Source organism: Plodia interpunctella, chromosome 23 (genome assembly GCF_027563975.2).
Source record: "Plodia interpunctella isolate USDA-ARS_2022_Savannah chromosome 23, ilPloInte3.2, whole genome shotgun sequence".
NCBI lineage: Eukaryota > Metazoa > Arthropoda > Insecta > Lepidoptera > Pyralidae > Plodia > Plodia interpunctella.
In genome coordinates this window covers 5,271,065-5,292,309 of record NC_071316.1, presented here as the reverse complement: position 1 = coordinate 5,292,309, position 21,245 = coordinate 5,271,065, and the positions used below count along the sequence as shown (strand labels likewise).

The following is a 21,245-nucleotide window of genomic DNA, read 5'->3' as shown; positions in this document are numbered from 1 at the left end:
GGCACAGAAAGTGTTTACATTTTACAGTAAAGACTGGAAACTACACCCATGTACACACGTATAAAATATGTACCGTATGGATGAGGCTACTAACTCCTCGTTCGAACGGGCGTAAAAGAAGCTCCAAACGTTGGCGCTTTTTTTATCGTTTTGGACATAGTGACATAATTTAATTTATCGTCAAACGCACATGTTGTTAAAGTTACTGCTATACACAATATATATTAACTAGCTTTTACCCGCGGCTCCGCCCGCGCCTAAAAGTACACGTACACAAGTGCCTATGACACTCTCCAGCTCTCCAACTATCTCCACACCAAAAATCACCTCAATCCGTTACTCTGTTTTGACATGAAACACGGATAAATAAACACATACACACACACATTTATAATATTAAGTAAGGAAATATGGATTAATCACATTAGTTTTATTTGAACGCAATGGCCACTAAACAAATGAAGAACAAACAATGTAACATATATTTTTTTACATACAAAATTAACTCGATTTGTAAACAATTTCCAACAGAGCAATGAATTTGTTGTTCATATTTTTATTGGAGGCTTAAATATTTTTTTATTGGAGGTTTATAAGAAAGATTAACTGAATCGCTTCCTTATTTTGTGACTTTATGAATTCAGGGCTAACATTAATTGAGATTTGCCACTGAATAAATTGTTTTCTTGATTTAATTATAATAATTTTCTTAATAAAGATCGCAACAGATGGCCGTTGCGATTTTAATCATCATTATTTTGATTTGGCATTCATCCCTGTTTCGCCTTTGACTGGTTTACACGTTTTTAGCATTGGGACAACCTATTTTATGTGTTTTTTTGTTTAATTGTGCTAATTGGGTGGGTGTATCAGCGAGTCGATTTTTTCTTATCAGTAAGTATAAGATATATTTTGGCTGTGTCATGGTTAAAATTAGAAGAAATATTTAAAGATTATTTTAGACGTATTTTTTATTATTTATTTAAGCTCAATTTTCGAAGACACACTGTTAAAAGAAAAATATAACATATGTTTAGTTAAATTATAAAACTATATACATATATTTTTTTTCTTATAATTATATTAACGTGTCTGAATTAAAAAAAACATCCAAGCTTTTGTTACTCTGTGCCCTAGTGTATTTTTAAAGTGCCCGGGTAATACTCAAAATAACCGGGGAGTACTCAAACTGTTTAAATGTATTTTACGAGTGCGGCTGGAACTAGGTTGATCATAAAATGCTGTTTTTTTTCGCATTCTAGAATATTTACACCGTAGTGTAATATAAAGGAAATCTAGTTACGAAAATTTATACTATTAATATTTTCTAAAAACAAATTGAAAATTAATTGTGTTATTCGCTATAAAATTCTGTGTACCTATATTTTAAGACAAATTACAAGTTTTAACGCAATGTGTAAATGAATGCTGACTGCTTATTTTATAATTGTGTAAAATATAGGTGATACAAGATTAAAATCAAATAGTCATTACTATTTCTAAAATTAATTAGATATGGATATATACAACACAAACATGAATTCATTGTAATTATTTTGAATTAAATTTTCTGATAATGAAGTTGCGATACGATTCTAATTACATCGCGAACTAAATAAAACAAATGATAAAGTTCTAAATATCTTTATAATAACCATACAATTATGAAAAAAGAACAATAATTTTTCATTCGCCTTTTTTTTTCAAATATTAACAAACGTTCGGCGTCAATATTTATAAAATGTTACTATTCGGTGTGACTGTCATCCGGGCTCGCAATGAGAACTACTTTTATTTTATATAATTAGGTTTATTGGCACAGTGCAGCGGTTTTAAAATCTCGTGTTCCACAGTTCGCGTCGTGAAACACTTGTGTAAATACTGCTCTATTACTTAACAGTGTGATGGCAGGTTTAAATCTATAAAATTAAAGGTGCCAGTTCATTGCTGCGCCAAAATCACCGTTTATTTTTATGCTAGTTCTTCATAGTTGGGAATTTTTACCTATTAATTGTTTTTTTAGTTTTAGTAAATTATTACACTGCAAATAAACCTCTTCTCATACATAAATCCGAGAACACATGTATCAATCGTGTATTATATATTATTCTCACACCTTATACTATTATTATAAAGAGGTGAGCGTTTGTGAGTTTGTATGTTTGAGGCGGGTAATCTCCGAAACTACCGAACCGATTTCAAAAATTCTTTCACCATTAGAAAGGTACATTGTCCAAGATTGCTATAGGCTATGGTTTATCTCGAAATTTCCACGGAAGCGAAGCCCCGGGCAACATTTAGTTCTCAATAAAGAGGTTGTTTTACGAGTATGTACAAAAATCTTAATTCCAAAAATAATGACTTTTTTACCACCATTAGTATGTACCACATTTTCGTTCAAAAATTGTTCATTCATACATTCACTCATTCATTCAATGATTGCACATCATAACGCGCTCAAAAAATGCTGTTTTAAATATAGAATTATGATTAGCATACCAAAGTTTCAAATTAAATCGCGCTGGAATTCGAACCTTGGACTTCCAAATGGCAGATGTGGTATCCACCTAGGCCTCAGAGGTTCTTACCGTTGTTGTGTTTAAGCAAGGAAATAATATATTGAAATAAAATATTTGAATTTGGCGCTGTAGACTCTACTTCCAGTTCATGATAGCATCATGACATCACACCAAATAACAATGGCGTCGTCGTTACAATGAAACGTTATTTATAGCGCGCGGTTAACGATAACGTTACTAAAATAACCGTTATATACCGTTTTTGAGGCATTTCGTTCTGTGTTATATCCTGCGGTAAAGTGCCCAATAGGCTGGCAGCATTATCAATTTGCACTGCAATGCTGAGCCTCTGGCCGTAAAAGCTTCCAGCCCTTTGTTCACGAGATACCTCGACCAGTCTTTTTGAAGAACAAATAAGAAGCTGAACAATTTTTATGGTCGCAATATAATTTATTAAATTATAATAAACTAAGCAGTACTGGTCATCACCAGTACCATCGTACTGGTGGTGGTGTAATGGTTAAGACGCCCGCCTGTGGATCGAAAGGCCCAGGTTCGAATCCTACTCGTGTCACATGAGTGTGTATACCAATCTGACTGTATAGTAGTTTTCATCGTCCAACTTCCGGTGAATGAAAACATCGTGAGGAAACCTGCACACTGGTTTGATTATAACCTTGTGTATGAAATGGAGAAGGCAATGGCACACCACTCCATTAATAATGCAAAGAAAGTTGTTATGTGTGTTTCATTACACGTAATGACCACGACCCTCAGCCATGAGGAATACGACTATGAAGAAGAATATAAATAAAACTCTTGTGTAGAGCCGATTAAAATGTAAATTGGTATATATTGGATACCAAAACATACAACTGTTCACAACCAATCGATCGGCGGGAATTTTCTTGACAGAGAAAAATAGTTTTAAAATAAGAAAATAACATTTTCAACTAATAAGTTGAAAGTTTCTCTAGTACAATTTTGGTGGCCAGTGAAGTTAATTTATTGTTATTCAAATCCTGGACAGAAGTTGATGAGTTAATGGATCCCATGCACCTAACCTTTCCACCCCTGAAGGCTCAAATATGATATTATTACCAATAACTAATAAACCTGTAATGTTAGATGTAAGAAATGTTAATAAATAAATAAAATAAATAAATAAATAAAACTACATATTTGACCCTTTTAGGGCTTTCAAACTAATTAATTATTTTAGATTTTTTTTTGTATAATCCTCGGTTTTTTCGAATATTATTTCTTATTATACAACTAGATGTTGCCCGGGGCTTCGCTCCCGTTTTGAGATACTTTGAGATAAAATATAGCCTATAGCAATCTTAGATAATGTACCTTTCTGTTGGTGAAATAATTTTTTGAAATCGGTTCCATAGTTTCGGAGATTATCCGCCTCAAACATACAAACTCACAAACGCTTACCTCTTTATAATAATAGTACAGATTAAATACATTTTGATCAAAATTAGTCCTCTTGTAAACGGGTTAGAATTCTTTCGGTTTTAATTAAATGGTAATTAAAAACTTATTTATTATCCACGAGACATAAGTAATCGAATATTATCTATACATCTATAATAATAACACAAAATTATATTAATTTAAACTAAAAACTATCTAATTTCATTTAGCTATCTACCTAATCGTAATTTAGTTTTTAAGTTTTTGAAACAGTTTGGAAAGTAGATCATTGTATGATTTTCTATACATGTAAATTCTCTTTACCGTGTTGCGGTAACAAGAATTTTAAATTTTTAAATTTAGTATACCGTTATTTATAGAACTCTTGCCATAACTATGCTTTATTTTTGGAAACGAACAGATTTATTAGTCGACCCATTTTTCGGTTTAAAATATTTTTTTTATCCACTGCAAATTTCAAATAAAATTTATTGCGTGTAATATTTTCCGTGGGAATTGAGTTTTACGATTACTATTACGCTATAATATGTTATAGTGTAATAAAAAACCAAGTTTAAAATGTTGCAAAACAACGTTCATTCGATGGTGTGTTCATTAAGGCCATGAATTTTGAGGTTATACTTATTGTTGACCATATAAATTTACTAGCGACGCTTCCCGGCCTCGCTCGGGTAACACCATTATTATGGAATCACACTATCTGTAAAAAAAACCTCTCATAAAAACATTTGATGTAGGACAACTCGAGAAGTCACAACGCTTCCCCCACCACACCGCAATGAGCAATGTGTACTCGGTAGTGAAGCGCTGGGAAGGAAGTCAAGTGCGCGCCGAGTATTACGACGCTTCCCCCACCACTACGTATAGCACAGCTCAACGTTTGTACGAAGTGAAGTTTTGTGTGTTTTGTATAAATAAATATGTAATTTTTTGTAAAATAAACATACATTCTTTCTCGACCCGACATCGCTGTCTAACTAAAATACTTAGTTTGTAGCTTGTGAAAAATTACTCATCATCATGGGGTGCCATCTTCGAATTGAAGTTTGGAGGTCAGCATACGGAAACCCATATTGTCAGTTGGCTGTATCTAAGTCCCGTACTTAATAATCTAGAACTGAAAAACGTACCATGCGGCCAATTAGTAGATTTAACACTGAGCGAAGTAAATCTAAAAATAAAAATAGAATCGGTAACGTAACGGGCGCCAAATATTACTTCAGCCCTGGTCGCAAACCGTTCCAGTTCCTGCACTACCTTTAAAGCATGAGTTATATTAGAATTGCAGCCCATTTTACGACTCTGTTATGTGTATATTTTTGCAAAATTGCAGTTCGCAGCTTTCCGCTGTTTACAGTAAGTGTTAGTGTACAATTTATGAGACTACAGTTTTATTACGTTATTCTTAGGATTGGAAACTGGAATCTTGTTTATTGTTGAGAGTGTTTTTTTTATTAAGCTCCTAGATTGGATTTCTTGTTGATATCTGGAGCATATTATAGGTATTAAGAATAATGTTCCTGATAGACAGAGGCGTGGGAACAATTCCCGCTCGATTCCAGAATTTTTTCATATCATTATTATTTTCGTAAAGCTAAAAGCGTGTATATATAGAAATAGAATTGAAAGAGTTTAGAAATAGGAGCAATTTAAAAAACAGATTTGTATCATGCGGTATTTTGAATAGCGGAACACCTAGGTGAACCAGAGGTACAAAAATTTTACCGTGAAACACCTAGGTGAACTTTTGTGTTCCGCGGATCAGAAAGGGCGGTTTCTTGTGTAAATATACAAGATTACTGGTATCTAACATATAACCTTCCAAAGGCGCATAAGGTACATAGAGGCTAAAATCTTTGGTTATACGACTTTTTGTCTCAACGTGATAAATTAGATTGTTTTTTTATTTATATGAAAAAAAAAACTACGAATTACGAAAAATCGTAGAATAAAAGTTGCTTGTTTTGATGTACCCAAGTAGTCTTTAGGTTTTGCGTTTGATACCAGTAACCCTGCATATCCATTATTATTTTCTCATACAAGAGACGCGCAGGTCAAAGTCAACGTCAAGTTGAATGGTGCAACTCACCCTTAGCACCTTTTTGCATAGGAAAATCGCCTTCCCCCCCACTTGTTTTAACAAAACCCATCTGTGCTGCACAATACTGCAATAAAGTGCAGTCTGCCAGGCTCGGATTGCCAATGCAATATTAAACACCAAGGCGGATTTCTAGTTTGCAAGCAAATTGATTTTTAGACTTGTACAACTGGGTTAATGTACATTTTGCTAAACTATTTTGGTGTTTTATATTAATATATTTTGTTTTTTGATAGTTGTATCAGACAAGCTTCTTAGCATTTAACTTGCGTGAATATGTAATTGGTCAACAGTTTCTATTTAGTATCTTGTTCTTGTTATTTAAGACTGAATATTCTCCGAATAAAATGAAATAAATAAAATAGGCATGCAAGCAGGCATACAGCCCACCTAGTGGCGCGTGGTCATTGCTGCAGCTTGACAGCCTGTAACACCAGATATGACGAAGTACAAAATGTCTACTCCTTACCTATTTGTTGTATTTGTTTATCTTGTAATAATTTTTATCCTTACATATTATAAAACAAAGTACTCTGCCGCGTCTCTTCGCGATCAACTCAAAAACTACAGCACGGATTTTCATGCAGTTTCCACCAATGGATAGTGTGATTCCCGAAGAAGGTTTAAGTGAAAGATTTATTATGTTTTGACTCGAGCGAAGCCGGGGCGGGCCGCTACTAGCAAATAAAGATGATTTGATTTATCTATCTACAATATCAATCTACAATTAAGTACATATTAAACAAATGCCTGTGGATCTTAAGGTCTCAGGTTCGTATCCTACTCGTGCCATATGAGTTTGTATACCAATCTGACTCATGTATAGTAGTTTTAGGTGAAGGAAAACATCGTGAGGAAACCTGCACACTGGCGGACAGTTTAGTGCACTGGTGTGTATGTGACTATCTGCCACTAGATGGCGGTAAGTAGTCGTAAAAGTCATGTCAGATGCCTTTAGGCGACTTGAATAAAATCTGACCAGTGTTAGCGATAACACACTCAATATGATGACGATGATATTATGTGACTAGCTAATAATTCGTAGGAAAAAAAATGAATTGCAAAAATTTGGTAATGCACATACATTTTTTTAATTTTACTATTTTGTTTTAATATCCATTTTTCTTTTCTCTTTTCAGGTAAGCAACAGAAACTATCTACAGCACAAATGGTTTTACGATATTGTATCCTTTCGTAAGTTTTTTTTTTACAGTTATTATGTAATGGCAAAGATTTATTTTGTTTACTACTCTCTACTACAACTCATCCACACTAATATTATGAATGGGAATGTCTGTCTGTATGTTTCGCTTTCACGGCTAAACCGCTGGATCGATTTTGACGATATTTCGTATGCATGTAGTTAAAGACCCCAAAAGTTCAAACATAGGCTACTTTTTCATTCAAAAACCAACTCATAAATTGCTTTAAATGGGGGTGAAACTTTATATGAAAATCACGCCTGTTGCGCTTTCGTAGAAAATTTCACGCGGCCGGAGCTGCGGGCATAAGCCATTGGTTTACATGAACCTTATGCCAAGACGTTAATGTACATCAGTAATGCCGGAGTTTTGTGGTTGACAGTACTTAACATGCCCAAAAGATTCCATTGTCATCAATATAAATTGGTGGTTCGGTATCCAATTGCATTCTTCGGTGCGTCACTCATGAATCACGTGTAGGTTGACAATGCTTTGGAATATTTTAGGATTTTTAAGTTATTAACTTATGGTTACTTAATCTATAATCCGCTCCACGAAAGTTCTTTATTCATTGTACTCGTATACGCTTACTTCATACAAATAATCAGATAAAATATTCGTTATTAAGTACAGTCAACAGCACAGAACCTACCCAAATTCATTGCAAACTCGACGCTATTACCGCACCATAGAGGATCATGCTGTGTACCTTGATGTTCTGTTGACTGTACTTACACCTTATCAGGCTTGTGGTTCCGCCCTACAAAGGGACACACAGGATGTCACACGAAGCGTTGACCACTAGGACACTATGTCACTATGTCACACGAGGCGTTTAAGAAACACAGCCTTAACTGCTGAAATGCAATAATAGAATTCCACAAAAAGATTGACGCCAGGCGGCCGGTCGTACAATTGACCACACATTGACGTCACAGCTCCGAATGTAACACGGAAACATGAAAGAAATAGAAGTACAGCTCATCAAGTTGTCATGATAAAAAAACGGGGAGTCAAGACGCGCACCTAACAAACGAATTAAACATTTTTTCCTCTTTTATTATGAAATAATGGTCACCCTAGTCACGATTCAGCGACGACACGCTCTCGTGATCGGACAATAGCATTGACTATTCATAGAAAGGACGTTGGGTGGCGTTTTCTTTAAGGCAAGAATTTTGAGAAGTTCCTTCAATAAAAGCGGGTCTTGCGAGGCTTCTCATGGGCTTAGTCCATATATTGGCTCCGCACTCTTTCTCGTCTCCGCGTGTTCCAGGTTCTTTTCAGAGCTGTGACGCCCAATGTTAGTGTAAAATCAGAAATCCCGACAAACTACTACTTACTAGGGGGCTACCCTTGCAATTACCGTTAAAGTATACAATAAACTTCCACAAACCATTAAAGATATAAAAAAACCACAAAACGTATTAAAGAAATTCTTATTAATAATTGCTTTTACACTATCTCAAGAGTACCTGAAAGATAAAATATTTAAATAATATTATAGAATATAATCTAATATAATATAATGAAAAAATAAAAATAAATGAATATCGTTGTAAACAAAATAAAATATAATAATTAACTAAAACAAAGAAACTAATCTAGCTCAGTAGGCAAACTGTTATTTTGCGACCGGTCGCCTGCTTCACGTCGACCCTAATTGAGAACAGCCGCGCAATGCAAAAGCCGCCGCCGTTGCCTTCAATGACTTTCATATGCATTCAGGTACATTTTTTTCCTTATTTCTTTGAATCTAACAAAACAAACGATGGATCACCTTGACAATGATTCGTTGCAAAGAATTTTTTTTATGCCAGGTAGCGTTCATTGTTGTATAGTGCTTTCTTTTGTATTAGTTGTATTGTTAGTACCTATATGTAGCTTGTAATAGTTAACTCTCTCACAGACTCTCTCTCTCATATGAGTGTAGCGGGAGCCAGGTGATTATGCTCGACCGCCACAAAGGGAAGATCTTCCCGCCAGGCTAGGTGTTGCGCCAGGAGAACCGCACGCGACAGACAGTTGTATTTATGCTTCCAATCGAAAACGCACTGTCTGCGCGGTTGTGCATGTGACGTGGTAGATGTCGCCACATGAGCGTGTTCCCGGTTTCTACCTCAGGTGTAGAGCGTCGGAGCCTTGGATCTTATTATTGTCAATATCTCAAGTTGCAACGTATCGCGATGGAAACTATACTATTGTGCTTTGTGTTTTTCTGCGCACGTTAAAGTAGACAGTGCAACCCACCCTTGATAGGCTAACAGGTACGGAACTAATGTGTCGGGGGTCCTGTGGTGACGTCTGCAACACCTGATTACCAGGCCAAATAGTCACTGCATGACAAAACCCCTTTAAATCAGTCAATGAAAAAAAAGGTTACCAGGTCACAACCGCGTTTTATACTAACGGTGGTTATATCAGAGCAGTGCTTAATGGCATACATTCAAGCATATTGCGTGTCATTGTGTGTCGGAGTTTCGAAAATTTTCGAAGTTTGGTATAAGTTACGAGTAAATTTACTTTTAAGCTACATAAATGTTTAATATAAGTATTTAGTAAAAACATAATAAATATTACCCCTAAACCTTCCTCAGGAATCATACTAACTATTGGTGAAAACCGCATGAAAATCCGTGCAATTAGTTTTTGAGTTTAACGCGAACAGACAGACAGATGACTATGATTTATAATATGTAAGGAATCCTGTAATTTACATCACTGGACTTATATTGTCAATCTAATTGTAAGTTTCATTGAAAGTACCTAGTATTATAGTATAAAATTCTTCGTACAACATACAAATATATACAATTTTAATACCCCGTCCAGGATTCTATTTGTGACAGCATTTTTTTCAATTTCTATTTAAAAAATGTTTCTATTAAAAGTACTTAAAACCTCACGAACACTTGAAAATTCTATTGACAGATCCTTAATTTCATCAGACAGACGGTTCGAAATTGATAAATTTTTGAATTATTTTTATATGTGTATGTACATATAAAAATGTATTTGTCCTAAGTTGATTTGTAGATCTCGCTCGCTCGATCAATTACAGAAGTTGTCGTGAAAATATGTCTGTGATTCTCTCTCTCTATCTCTCTCTTATCCAAGCGATTACACCGTTCTAGAACGTTAAATTTATTTTTAATGTTTTATTTAACCCGCGCACTCTTGTAACTTGGACCACATGACAGGTCAAGCAAGATGGAGATTAATAGCTCCGGTACAGCCTCTCAGTAACTCTAATGCGATTATCTTGTTACAAAAACAATGGCCACTCACATTTTTTTATTTGTATTTATACAAGTACATATAGCTGTGTTAGCAATTAGTTTGGGAACATAATGAAACCTAACCCACATTAAATAGATAGGTTACCTAAACGTTCGTTGGGCCTAGCTGACCTTATATAGCTAGAAACTTAGCGGACCCTAGGCTCCGACGCTCAACGGCTGTGAAGAAACCTAGAAAACGCTCAGATGAGAGTGTTAGAAAACCAAGCTATAAATGGACCAATGAAGCTGTAATTTTGTATAAAAGTTTAGTTTAGATGACAATGACATTATTATAATATGCATCATATGATGGTGCAACTAGGATCGGCTTTCGGTAAGGGAATTCATCGGAATATTGTTGGCCTTTTTTTGTCGGAGAGATTTTGTTGAATTCGCACGTGAGTACATGAAAATAGTTGCCTCATTGGGAGCCGATTCTGTCTGCACTATCATATCATCACAATAATTCATTCTCATAGAAACTTCAACTTTGTCGGACAAGCGGAGTGCGAAATAACTTGCAAAATTTTATTACAGACAGACACCGGGACAGATGATGCTAAATAAAAGCTTGTTATAAGCAGTTGAAATAAAAGTCATATTTTGTTTCAATCATTTATTCTAGTGTTCAATCACTATCACTGGACGGTTCTTCTATGAAGTCTGTTCCTAAAATTTTGCCAACGACTTCTTCTGTTTTCTTATCTCTTAACCAATAAATGTTTTCCATATCTCTAACTTTCGAATCGAATTCCCGCCAATCTTCAGCAGTCAATTGAGATATAGCTTTTTCAGTGAATTGTTTCAAAATTTTTGTTGTAACCTGAATAGGTGTTTGTGAGATTTCCTCACTAATCATACCTGATATATGTTCCCACGCTAACAACATTGGATTAAATTCAGTATTCATAAATGGTGGTATTCTTAAAACTTCGTGTCCACGTTGTTTTATTAACCAATCTATCTTATATGACCTTTTATAGTTAGTTGGGAAATATAGTTCAATTAGACTATAAAGAGTTTCTTTATCAATGTCGTCTTTATAAGTAATAATGTCTTTTAATTCTGTATTTGCCCATGCTACTAGTTCCTCTTTCGTGCTATCCCTCGTCGGGATCGGCAGCAACTCGTTGTGATAAATAGCAGAGTCCATAATAACCACACTTTTTTCCGGCAAATTTGGGAGGAGCAATTCATTGACCCACAATTCAAAATTTTCTCTTCCCATCTGAACTTGCAGATCACCCTGTGTAACGCCAACTTCGAAAATCCATTTCGCTTTATCTAGAAATCCGTTTTTAGATGCCGCGTGCACGAGAATCAGTCTGTCTTTGGCGTTCACGTCTTTTATAATATCATCCTCTGCTTGTATTCTCCAGTATTTTTTAAATCGATGTTTTACATCAACCCATGTTTCGTCGATGTAGATAATGTTTTTGCCTGTTTGTCTGAAGGCTATAATATTTTCTAAGTATGTACGCCTGGCCAAAGCGCAATCACGACGTTCGAGCCCGTAATGCCTTTTTTTGCTTCCAGCTTGTAGCGTGACATACCCCATTGCCTTGATCAGTTTAATCATACCTGCCACATCCCATGGAAATGTGAATTTCTGTTTCAAAATATTTAATAGATTAGAAGCATTCTCAAAATTCGGACGTAATAATACATATTCTTCGATACACCGGTGCACAATGTGCCGATCGAAATCGTCAACGTTTAAGTCGTCAACATTTATATCGTAAAGGTTCGCCCCTTCATTTAGAGGGCCAATTTTGCGTGATCGTGTACGTGAGGAGTTCGTAATCTCAAAACTGTCCGATCTGATTTCCCGTTGAATGGCTTGCAGTCGACTAATAGACAGTCCTGTGTATATGGAGGCGCGTACAAACGGTCTGCCAATGTTGCTTATATCATATTTTTTCTCTGCGAGACATCTATACACAATCCTCAACGCCATTTCCCGCTCTTGTTTAGATATAGCCGGTTTCTTCGAATGTTGTGCAGATAAGCTTGACTTTTGTGACATTTTTATGAAAAAATATATCGCGGACCCACACTATATTCACGTATTAAAGACCCAACGCCAATGAACGCAGGCGCGCAACTAACTACGGGTCGTGCGCTGCGCGGGAAGGGGGTGTGGGGGGGACCGCCATGCGATCACCACGATTAGGCCGCGGACACACAAATAGCGATAATAAAAACGTAGTGATAATTGTGAAATCATAAGAGATCATGAAATGAATCACATGTATGTCTATTTTTTAGATGTTTTAATTATGATTCATTAGGAGTGGATAAACAAAAAATAATATTTACAACAAAATCGTTATTTGTAATATCGTTTATTCTGTCACTAAATTTTGTTAGGTGAAATGTGCAATATTATGTATTAAAATTTCAAAAAATATCTTGTTTGTATACCTATAAAATATAAATAATAAACTATAAATGATTTATGGGAAACAAAACTATTTGTCTCAAATATTGATTTAACTGATTAATCTGATGAAATTTCGTAACAATTACTAATTAGCTTGTTATTTATATAAACACAATACCTCATTTAACATTATTTAGTGTTTATGACAGAGTTAAGACCGATTACGACTACATCTGAATTATTATGATTTTAATTTTGATATATGAATCTATAGAAATAGATAGTACCTTTGCAAGTCCTTGATATTTACACTGTCATGTTGTTTATATAAACAAATAAAAATTCATTCTTTAAATAACAATAAAAAGGAAACATTTAAATAATGATAGTTATATTAGGATCAGATACTTCAATGTGCTACCGCCCTTATTCAAGTATCGCTGCGCCACGCGTCGTTCGGCATCTGTTGTTATCTCACTCACACTATCGCCGCACTATTCACACACGTAGCGCATAGCAACCAACAGGAACTTATACTCGAGCTCACTCGGGGGCGTACTCGGGCGCATTCGTAACCGAATTTAAAATATTTATTTTATTTTGTGCCAGCATATTAGGTATTCTAAAATTAAATTCACGATTTTCAACAACATTAAAATTATATTCTAATAGGTTAGTTGACAATTTTCTGTTTTGAAGGCTCATAAATCAATTCAATAGAAACACCAGTGAAAATATTACTGTGAAGCATTGCTGTGAAGACAATACTTTCAAAGATATGACGAAAATAAAATCATACAAATCAAGTACCTACATAATTATTTAAGCTAAAGTTGTAAACGTTCCTATTTCTGTGGCTAAAGTATATTTTGTCACTATCGCTCTTAAAAATATTTGATGTTGACAGAACGAGACAGCGTGCTTTAACTTTCTCATGAATATGGTTAAGTGGCCAAAATTGAATGTACAAAGTAAATACAGAACAAGATTTGCCTAACAAATCCGCGTTTAAAACCAACCAGCCACATGTGTGTCTATCTGTTTGCACGTTCGCCTTAGATAAGGCACGTTTTCTCTTAAACCCTAATTAATTGGTCCCTTTAGTTTTAGTCCCCGTATTGGTCTAGAAAAAAGTACAGTCGACAAGTCAAGTGTGCTTGGACCTTTATGTCATGGTAATAGAGACGAGTTTTCAAAGATTTTGGGTAGGTTGGGTATGTTCTGAGGGCATGTACGTGACTTAACAAAACTCTTTGTAAGATTACCTAAAGTAGAATAGACATTTATTCGGAAAAAAATAGTAATAGTAAAAAAATAGTACTCTCTCATTCATCTTCGCTTATTCCTGGTTGCATTAGCGGCTGTAACGACGCGTATCCCGTGGTCAAGGTAGAAATTAAACCATAAAATTTTACATTGGTCAATACCAATGAGGTTAAGTACAGAATAGATTATATACATAGTCACGTCTTTATTGCTTACGGGGTAGACAGAGCCAAGAGTTGCTAAACTTAAAGGCCACGTGCAACTGTCTCTCTCTCTCTCTCTCATGCTCGTATGCACCCGGTTGTATCGGATTTTATATTTTAATACGAATTGAATAAATACGACACCAGTTTTAGTATAACACACAATGAAGAAGATATTGGTTTAAGCTTTTTTGCAACACAAATCTGTATGTAGGTATTTATGTTTTTGGCGATTTTTTATTTTTTTATTTAAAGAAGTTTTCTAGAATCCCACGTGACTGACATACAAAAAGAATAACAAAGAAAACTCTTTCGCAAACAATATAAACGGTAACAGTTAACACGTTCTAAATAGAAAAGCCGCTTCGGAAGGCGCTAATTGCGCGCTTAACACTTTTGTTGGCGGTTGTACGCGAAAATACACACGAGGTTTACATTCACACGTGTAAATAAAACACATTTTTTTATACTACTGCGCAAGCAAACAGGCATACGGCCCACCTTTTTATAAAACCTAAAATAAAACCTTTAATATAAAACACCTTTTGATATAAAAATTAAGGTCTAACGAAAGTTTTAGGGCCTGTCTCATTCCTATTGTAATCTGACAGATAAACTAAGCGCTTGATAAATCTGTTTTAACTTTTTGATAGTTAAACATATCCGATACTTTTGAAAGACATTTTGCTAAATTGTTCTATCTATTAATACTTAACAATAAGTATGTCTATTTGATAGCCTTCTCGTATATAGTTAAATAGGTTGCACCAGTCAACTTTGAAGTTAACTTTAACGTGCTGATTGTCATTTAAAATGATAAGGTTTATGAGTCATTTTTTATGAATTTTGGTATTGAGGTAGCTGATAACTTAAATTTAAAAAAATATTAGGACAAATCACACAGATTGAACCAGCGCCAAAGAAAGTTCGAGACTTGTGTTATGGGCTAGTAACTCAACGATACTATATTTTATAACAAATACATATATAGATAAACATCCAAGACCCGGGCCAATCAGAAAAAGATAATTTTCCCGAACCCGGGACCTCTCGGTTCAGAGGCAAGCACTTTACCGCTGCGTCACCTAGGTCGTGTATGCGTATTTGTACATGCAATATTTCTCAGAAATTTTCTCTGTATTTAAAGACAATGGTACTACTGTCATTTGGCAAACATTCATGTCCTAGCTGTGACTAATTTCTCGCTGTGGTTTTCCTTACGTTTCAAAATGCTAACGGTGTATATGCAAATGTATTAACAACATAAACGCGGCTTGCAGTACGAGCTAGTCATTTTAAATAGGAATGCAGTAATGGTATATAAATAGCGTTTATTTAAATATTCTTGAGAAATTTCTCAATGAAAATGCATGTAGTTGGGATTTAAATTAACTTTACAAGTTTGACTCCGAAGGTTCTTTGCCCTTTGCTACATGATATTTTATTTGCCACTAGCTTTTACCCGCGGCTTCGCCCGCGTGAATTTCTCTGACTCTGGACATGATTTGTCATACTTTCACCATTATAGCTATTAGAAGTTTGGTTTTTGAAAAAAAAATAGCCTATATTTGAACGGGGGTCTTTAACTACGTACATACCAAATTTCATCAAAATCGTTCGGCAGTTTAGGCTTGAAAGCGGAACAGACAGGACTTTAATTTATAATATTAGTTTGGATAAACATTAAATAATAGTGTGTGGTTCCGCCCTAGCATAAGACCACTCCATATCGTCCCGTTTATGTCGTATGAGGGACACATAGTCCTGGCAATTCTCTCTCATGTTAGTGTTGTTCCCGGTTGTTTCCATCGCCATGGAGAGTCGGAGCCCATGGTCCCCTTCCATACTTTTTCTCCTCCTCTTCGCACGGTCTTCGACATTCTGGGTTTGGCTGCAGACCAATGGAACGCATATCATCCTTGACAACATCAAGCTAGTCTTGGCGGCGATAAGTAAAAATACCATTCCCAAATATTATTAATATAGTTGTGGTGCCGCATTAAAACACCACAGGCACCACAACTAAAGCCACGTTCCGACGAACGTCAAGTTAGAATTCTGCATGAGTATCAGCTTTGTTCTCATCAATTTTATAATCATACACAAAAATTATATGCGAATTTTCGCTATTATTCGCCGACGCGAAATTTTAACGGGACTCGATTGACGTAAAAATTATATCCCCAATGAACGTGTACAAAACCGCGGCGTCACACAAAACTATTGCATTCCCGATATCAAATTAAAAATGGCATCAATTAAAACTTGATAGAGAAAAGTGCATCTATTTGCAATATTCTACCACCGATGAACATAGATCGTATCGGCGACCTCAATTTGACCAGAATTCCATTATGAAAAGGTTAAGCTGTATGAGCACCACTGAAAGTTACGACTTTAGACCAAACACTTTATTTCAATTTAGGATGATGGGATATACATATAACACTTTTGCTTTCACGTTGCTCCAGTAAATACTTTAACCTGCTCACACCATATAATACGCGATTTAGTTTTCTCTAGGGCGCGTAAAATATAACGTCAAAATTGTCTGGAGCAAGCATTATTGGCGTCAAAAATTTACTCGAAACTGTCTACTGCCGACTTTCAATGCGCAGGTGAAGAAGAAGCGGCGCGACAAACTTCACCGCAGCCTTTTCTTAGACCTCAATTGACAAATGTGGGTATTAAAAATATTATATAAAGTTGTTTTGAGAACTAGCTGGAATATAATTACTAAAACATAACCTAATGTCTGTGTTTGTGGGGTAGTCCTCGCCTTTACAAGGCGATTAAGAAACTCCTCGTTTAGGCAATTGATAGCAATAGAACTCGGGATAACATCATTCCATAACCAATTTTAAAATAATAAGGTTTTTACCATCAAAATAGCACATGCCATAATTTCTCGATTGGTTTTTATCCTGATCTTTGCGGCGTCATGGCGCCGAATGAAAGCTGGAACATGACAAAGAGAGATTCTGATTAAGAAGCAGCTAGAATATTTATTATGAACAGCAATTAGATGGACGGATATGATAAGGACTTAAATCAGACTAAATTGTATTGCGTAGGTTAAGGTAATTGGAAGACCCTAGTCAAAAGAGCCACAGCTACTAGTCACGATTTTTGTCATCAGCACTCGATCACAATCATAATTTGTTTCAGTATACCTTTTCACCACGTACTAGTGTACTGATAAAAAATGATACATATTTTTTTATTTAAACAATATTAATCCCTTCTGGCATGATAGGGACCAAAAGTAACTTGTAGCTTTGGTAAATATCATTTAATTTAGAATAAATATGACGTGAAAAAGTGCCTAATTTCTGAATTAATGATTTGATTTTGATTTTGATCCTCAGAAATGAGGATACGTGCGACTATGATGATGAGATAAATATTCTTCCGTTCCTCCATGATCAGGACCATAAATTTCGTGGCCTTTTCAACCGACTGGTTCTACATTCTACAAACAATGGTTTGTATTACAAGGTCGTGTATGACGCCCATACATGCACATGGCTTGTTGCTGGCTCAATACTTAGTTGGCGACATGCGATGACAAAGGAGATGTGTTCAAATTACCTGTTATATTCCTGTACAAAAAACTTGCAATACCTACCTATATGCAGATTGAATAACTGCATGATTCCAAATTAACTATGAATAATTCCAATCTATACATCTATTATTATAAAGAGGTAAGCATTTGTGAGTTTGTATGTTTGAGGCGGGTAATCTCCGAAACTACCGAACCGAATTCAAAAATTCTATCACCATTAGAAAGGTACATTATACAAGATTGCTATAGGCTATATTTTATCTCAAAATTTCCAAGGGAGCGAAGCCCCGGGCAACATCTAGTATTAAATATATTGAGTTCTTCGAAAAGGAGATAAAAACTTAATTCTCGCCCATCACGGCAAAACACTTTTGAAGATGATGATTCGGCTACTTTACAACCGGCCGCCTGCTTAACGTTAACCCTCCTTGGGAATGCTATTGTTGTCTATCAGCTGCTTAGGCTTTGCGTCACTTAGTCGCTTTGTATGACATCCACGGGAAGATATGGAGTGGTCCTATTCTAGGGTGGAACCACACGCCACACATTGTCGTTTTGTACATACACAAAAAAGATATAACAGGTTTATTTGTTAGACAAATTAAAAATTCCCGACTTTCAATTTTCATTTTGCTACAACTTTTGAACGGCCGAATCGATTTTGATCAAATATGTCTAAGAACCACCGCATAAAAATTAGCTATCAAACAAAAAAAGAACCGCATCCAAATCGGTTCACCCGTTGATGAGCTACGGTGCCGCGTACACCGACAGACAGACAGACACACAGCACCCTTCTTTTTGCGTCGGGGGTTAAAAACATACACGCAACAAAATCACAGAGCTAATGAGTTTCGTATGCGATGCACTTTTAAAAAGTAACCCGATTCTCACAAAATGTGATACCCTCACACTCTTCTTTCTGAAAATCGTAAAAAAAAATATAAACGCCTCTCTGCGCTCCAATAGTAAATCGGAATGCTGTAAAACTAAGGCTAGGTTTGCGTGGTACGTGAGCCGACTGCAGGGGACACTATAAAATCCGGCTCGAAGGACCCTGATTTTATATGAACGGGTATATTTCAACGCCGCCGTTTTTAGACTGAGCTGATCTATGTATTTTATTATAACGAAGTATGTTGATGTAAAAATGACTTTTATTCTTAACCTAATATTATTTAAGGTATCTTCTTGAACGTTAATGGCTGCTTCCGGAATCAGGATTTATTAGGTCCTATTCTAGGACGGGAGTCACACGCCACAAGCATTATTAATACGCCATCTTGATTCAAAACCACAGAAAAGAACAATGAAATGATTACGTTTGATTCGTACATGACAACCAATTTTTTACGCCTGTCCAATTACACACACGAACCGTCTGTCTGTCTGTCTTTCACGTTAAAGGTTGCATGTCTTATTTGTTTTAACTTTTGAATTAAAAATATCAATTTTCGAGGCCAGAGTACATACATACCTCTCATTATAACTATTAGTCTTCTTTAACCTATTTTTTTTCATGTAGTTAGCGAAGTGGTAAAGTGCTTGCCTCTGAACCGAGAGGTCCCGGGTTCGATCCCCGGTCGGGTCATGATGGAAAATAATCTTTTTCTGATTGGCCCGGGTCTTGGATGTTTATCTATATATGTATATGTTATAAAATATAGTATCGTTGAGTTAGTATCCCATAACACAAGTATAGAACTTACTTTGGGGCTAGCTCAATCTGTGTGATTTGTCCTAATATATTTATTTATTTAGATAATGCTTGTATACCGGACTCGGCAAGTACATAATAGCTAGTAATTAAACTTAGGTTAAACCTTAATAACACCTAATATACTTTTATACCAAAACCGTGTTGAATACGGAAATATTTAGTCGATGTATTTAATTAACAATTGAAGATGACTTAAAATTGGCCTACGTAGGTATATATTAAAGTTAAACTTGTAGGACCCTTGGGCCACACTTGGGACCTTGGGGTCCAAGTTATTAAAGAAAGTTAAATAACTCCTTTGTGCAGTGAATATAAGAAGCCTACGAGTAAACTGCTTGGTTAGTGATAGGTTTAGAAAACAATTATCTTATTTCGCTGTGCATAGGATTAAAGTATTAGATTTGCAATATCATTACTGTCACATATTATAGGAAAGTCTCATCCTTTATCCTGGCATTATGACGTCATGTATAGGGTATTATGTTGTAGAATTTAATTATGGACAAGGCTTGTCGTGATCCACGCATTCTGTACAATGCTGTGATTGTTGATTGTGGATCCATGTTCAAATTGATATGACTGTCAGAGGATACAATTATATCTCTGTCTTTCATCGTCGCGTGTTATATTCTCGCTGTGGCGCCCCAGAGCCCGAGTATCGCGTAATAATTAATATATTTTTTTAATATATTTAAATTTTTACTTAATAATATTTAAATTTGGAAAATTAGTCTCTTGATTTTAGAACGGTCGCAATGCATGCTTTGTTTATTTACAAATGAGTAGGTATAGTTTTCCGTCTCGGCTTGGTTCGGGTGAAACAGTAATACAAAAGTAGCCTATGTTACTCCTGAATCTCTGGGGCAAATTTCATCAAAGTCGGCCCAGCTGTTTTTAAGTTTGTTCATTACAAATAAAAAAACAAAGAAACAAAAATTCAAATATTTTCTCTTTATAACATTCGTATGGATGTGGATATTAAAGTAAGGATTTATGGATTATCCAATTGGTTTTATGGTCATTGAAATTATTTACATTAGTATAATATCTTTTTCTCATCAAAACCAGTCAGTAAAATTTGGATGATTCAGCTGTGATTTTACGACTAGCCGCCTGCTTGTGTCAACCCTCTTTGGGAATTGGGAATATCGCCTATCAGATAGGCTATGACGCCTCGTACGACCCCCACGGAAGGTTATGGAGTGGTCCTATTCTATGGCGGAACCACACGCTCCTATCATGATTATATACATGCGAATAGTTAGCCAACTTTTGATGCCGAAAACTGTGCCGAATTGAATGAAAAAATTAGGAAAGCGGACTCTGGGATGAAGCTATTTATTTATTACTCCTTTCTCTCGCTCCAGATAAGAGAGAGAAAGAGAATAGAAGAGAAATAAAAACAGCTCATCCTCAATATTTTAAATTTTACATCCACGTGCCGTGCATCGCACGTTGCCAAAGTAAGGCTTTGTCGTGGAATGAACTGATATTAAATTTCTTGTAAATTCGCTTTGATACCATTTTCAATGGATATGTTATCTATATATAGTGATTTTCTA

At 35.5% G+C, this 21,245-nt stretch overlaps 1 protein-coding gene and 1 long non-coding RNA gene across 5 annotated transcripts in view; both read left to right on the top strand.

The window, feature by feature from the left end:
* LOC128680260 (uncharacterized protein) overlaps positions 1-21,245 on the top strand; it is a 533,151-nt gene that overhangs the window by 214,816 nt on the left and 297,090 nt on the right. The window lies entirely within an intron of this gene.
* Positions 5,239-21,245, top strand: part of LOC128680270 (uncharacterized) — an 84,594-nt gene continuing 68,587 nt past the window's right edge. For both annotated transcript variants that reach the window (XR_008405839.1, XR_008405838.2), the window contains exons 1-2: positions 5,239-5,318; positions 7,200-7,254. This is a non-coding gene — a long non-coding RNA (uncharacterized LOC128680270). The remainder of the gene's footprint in view (positions 5,319-7,199; positions 7,255-21,245) is intronic.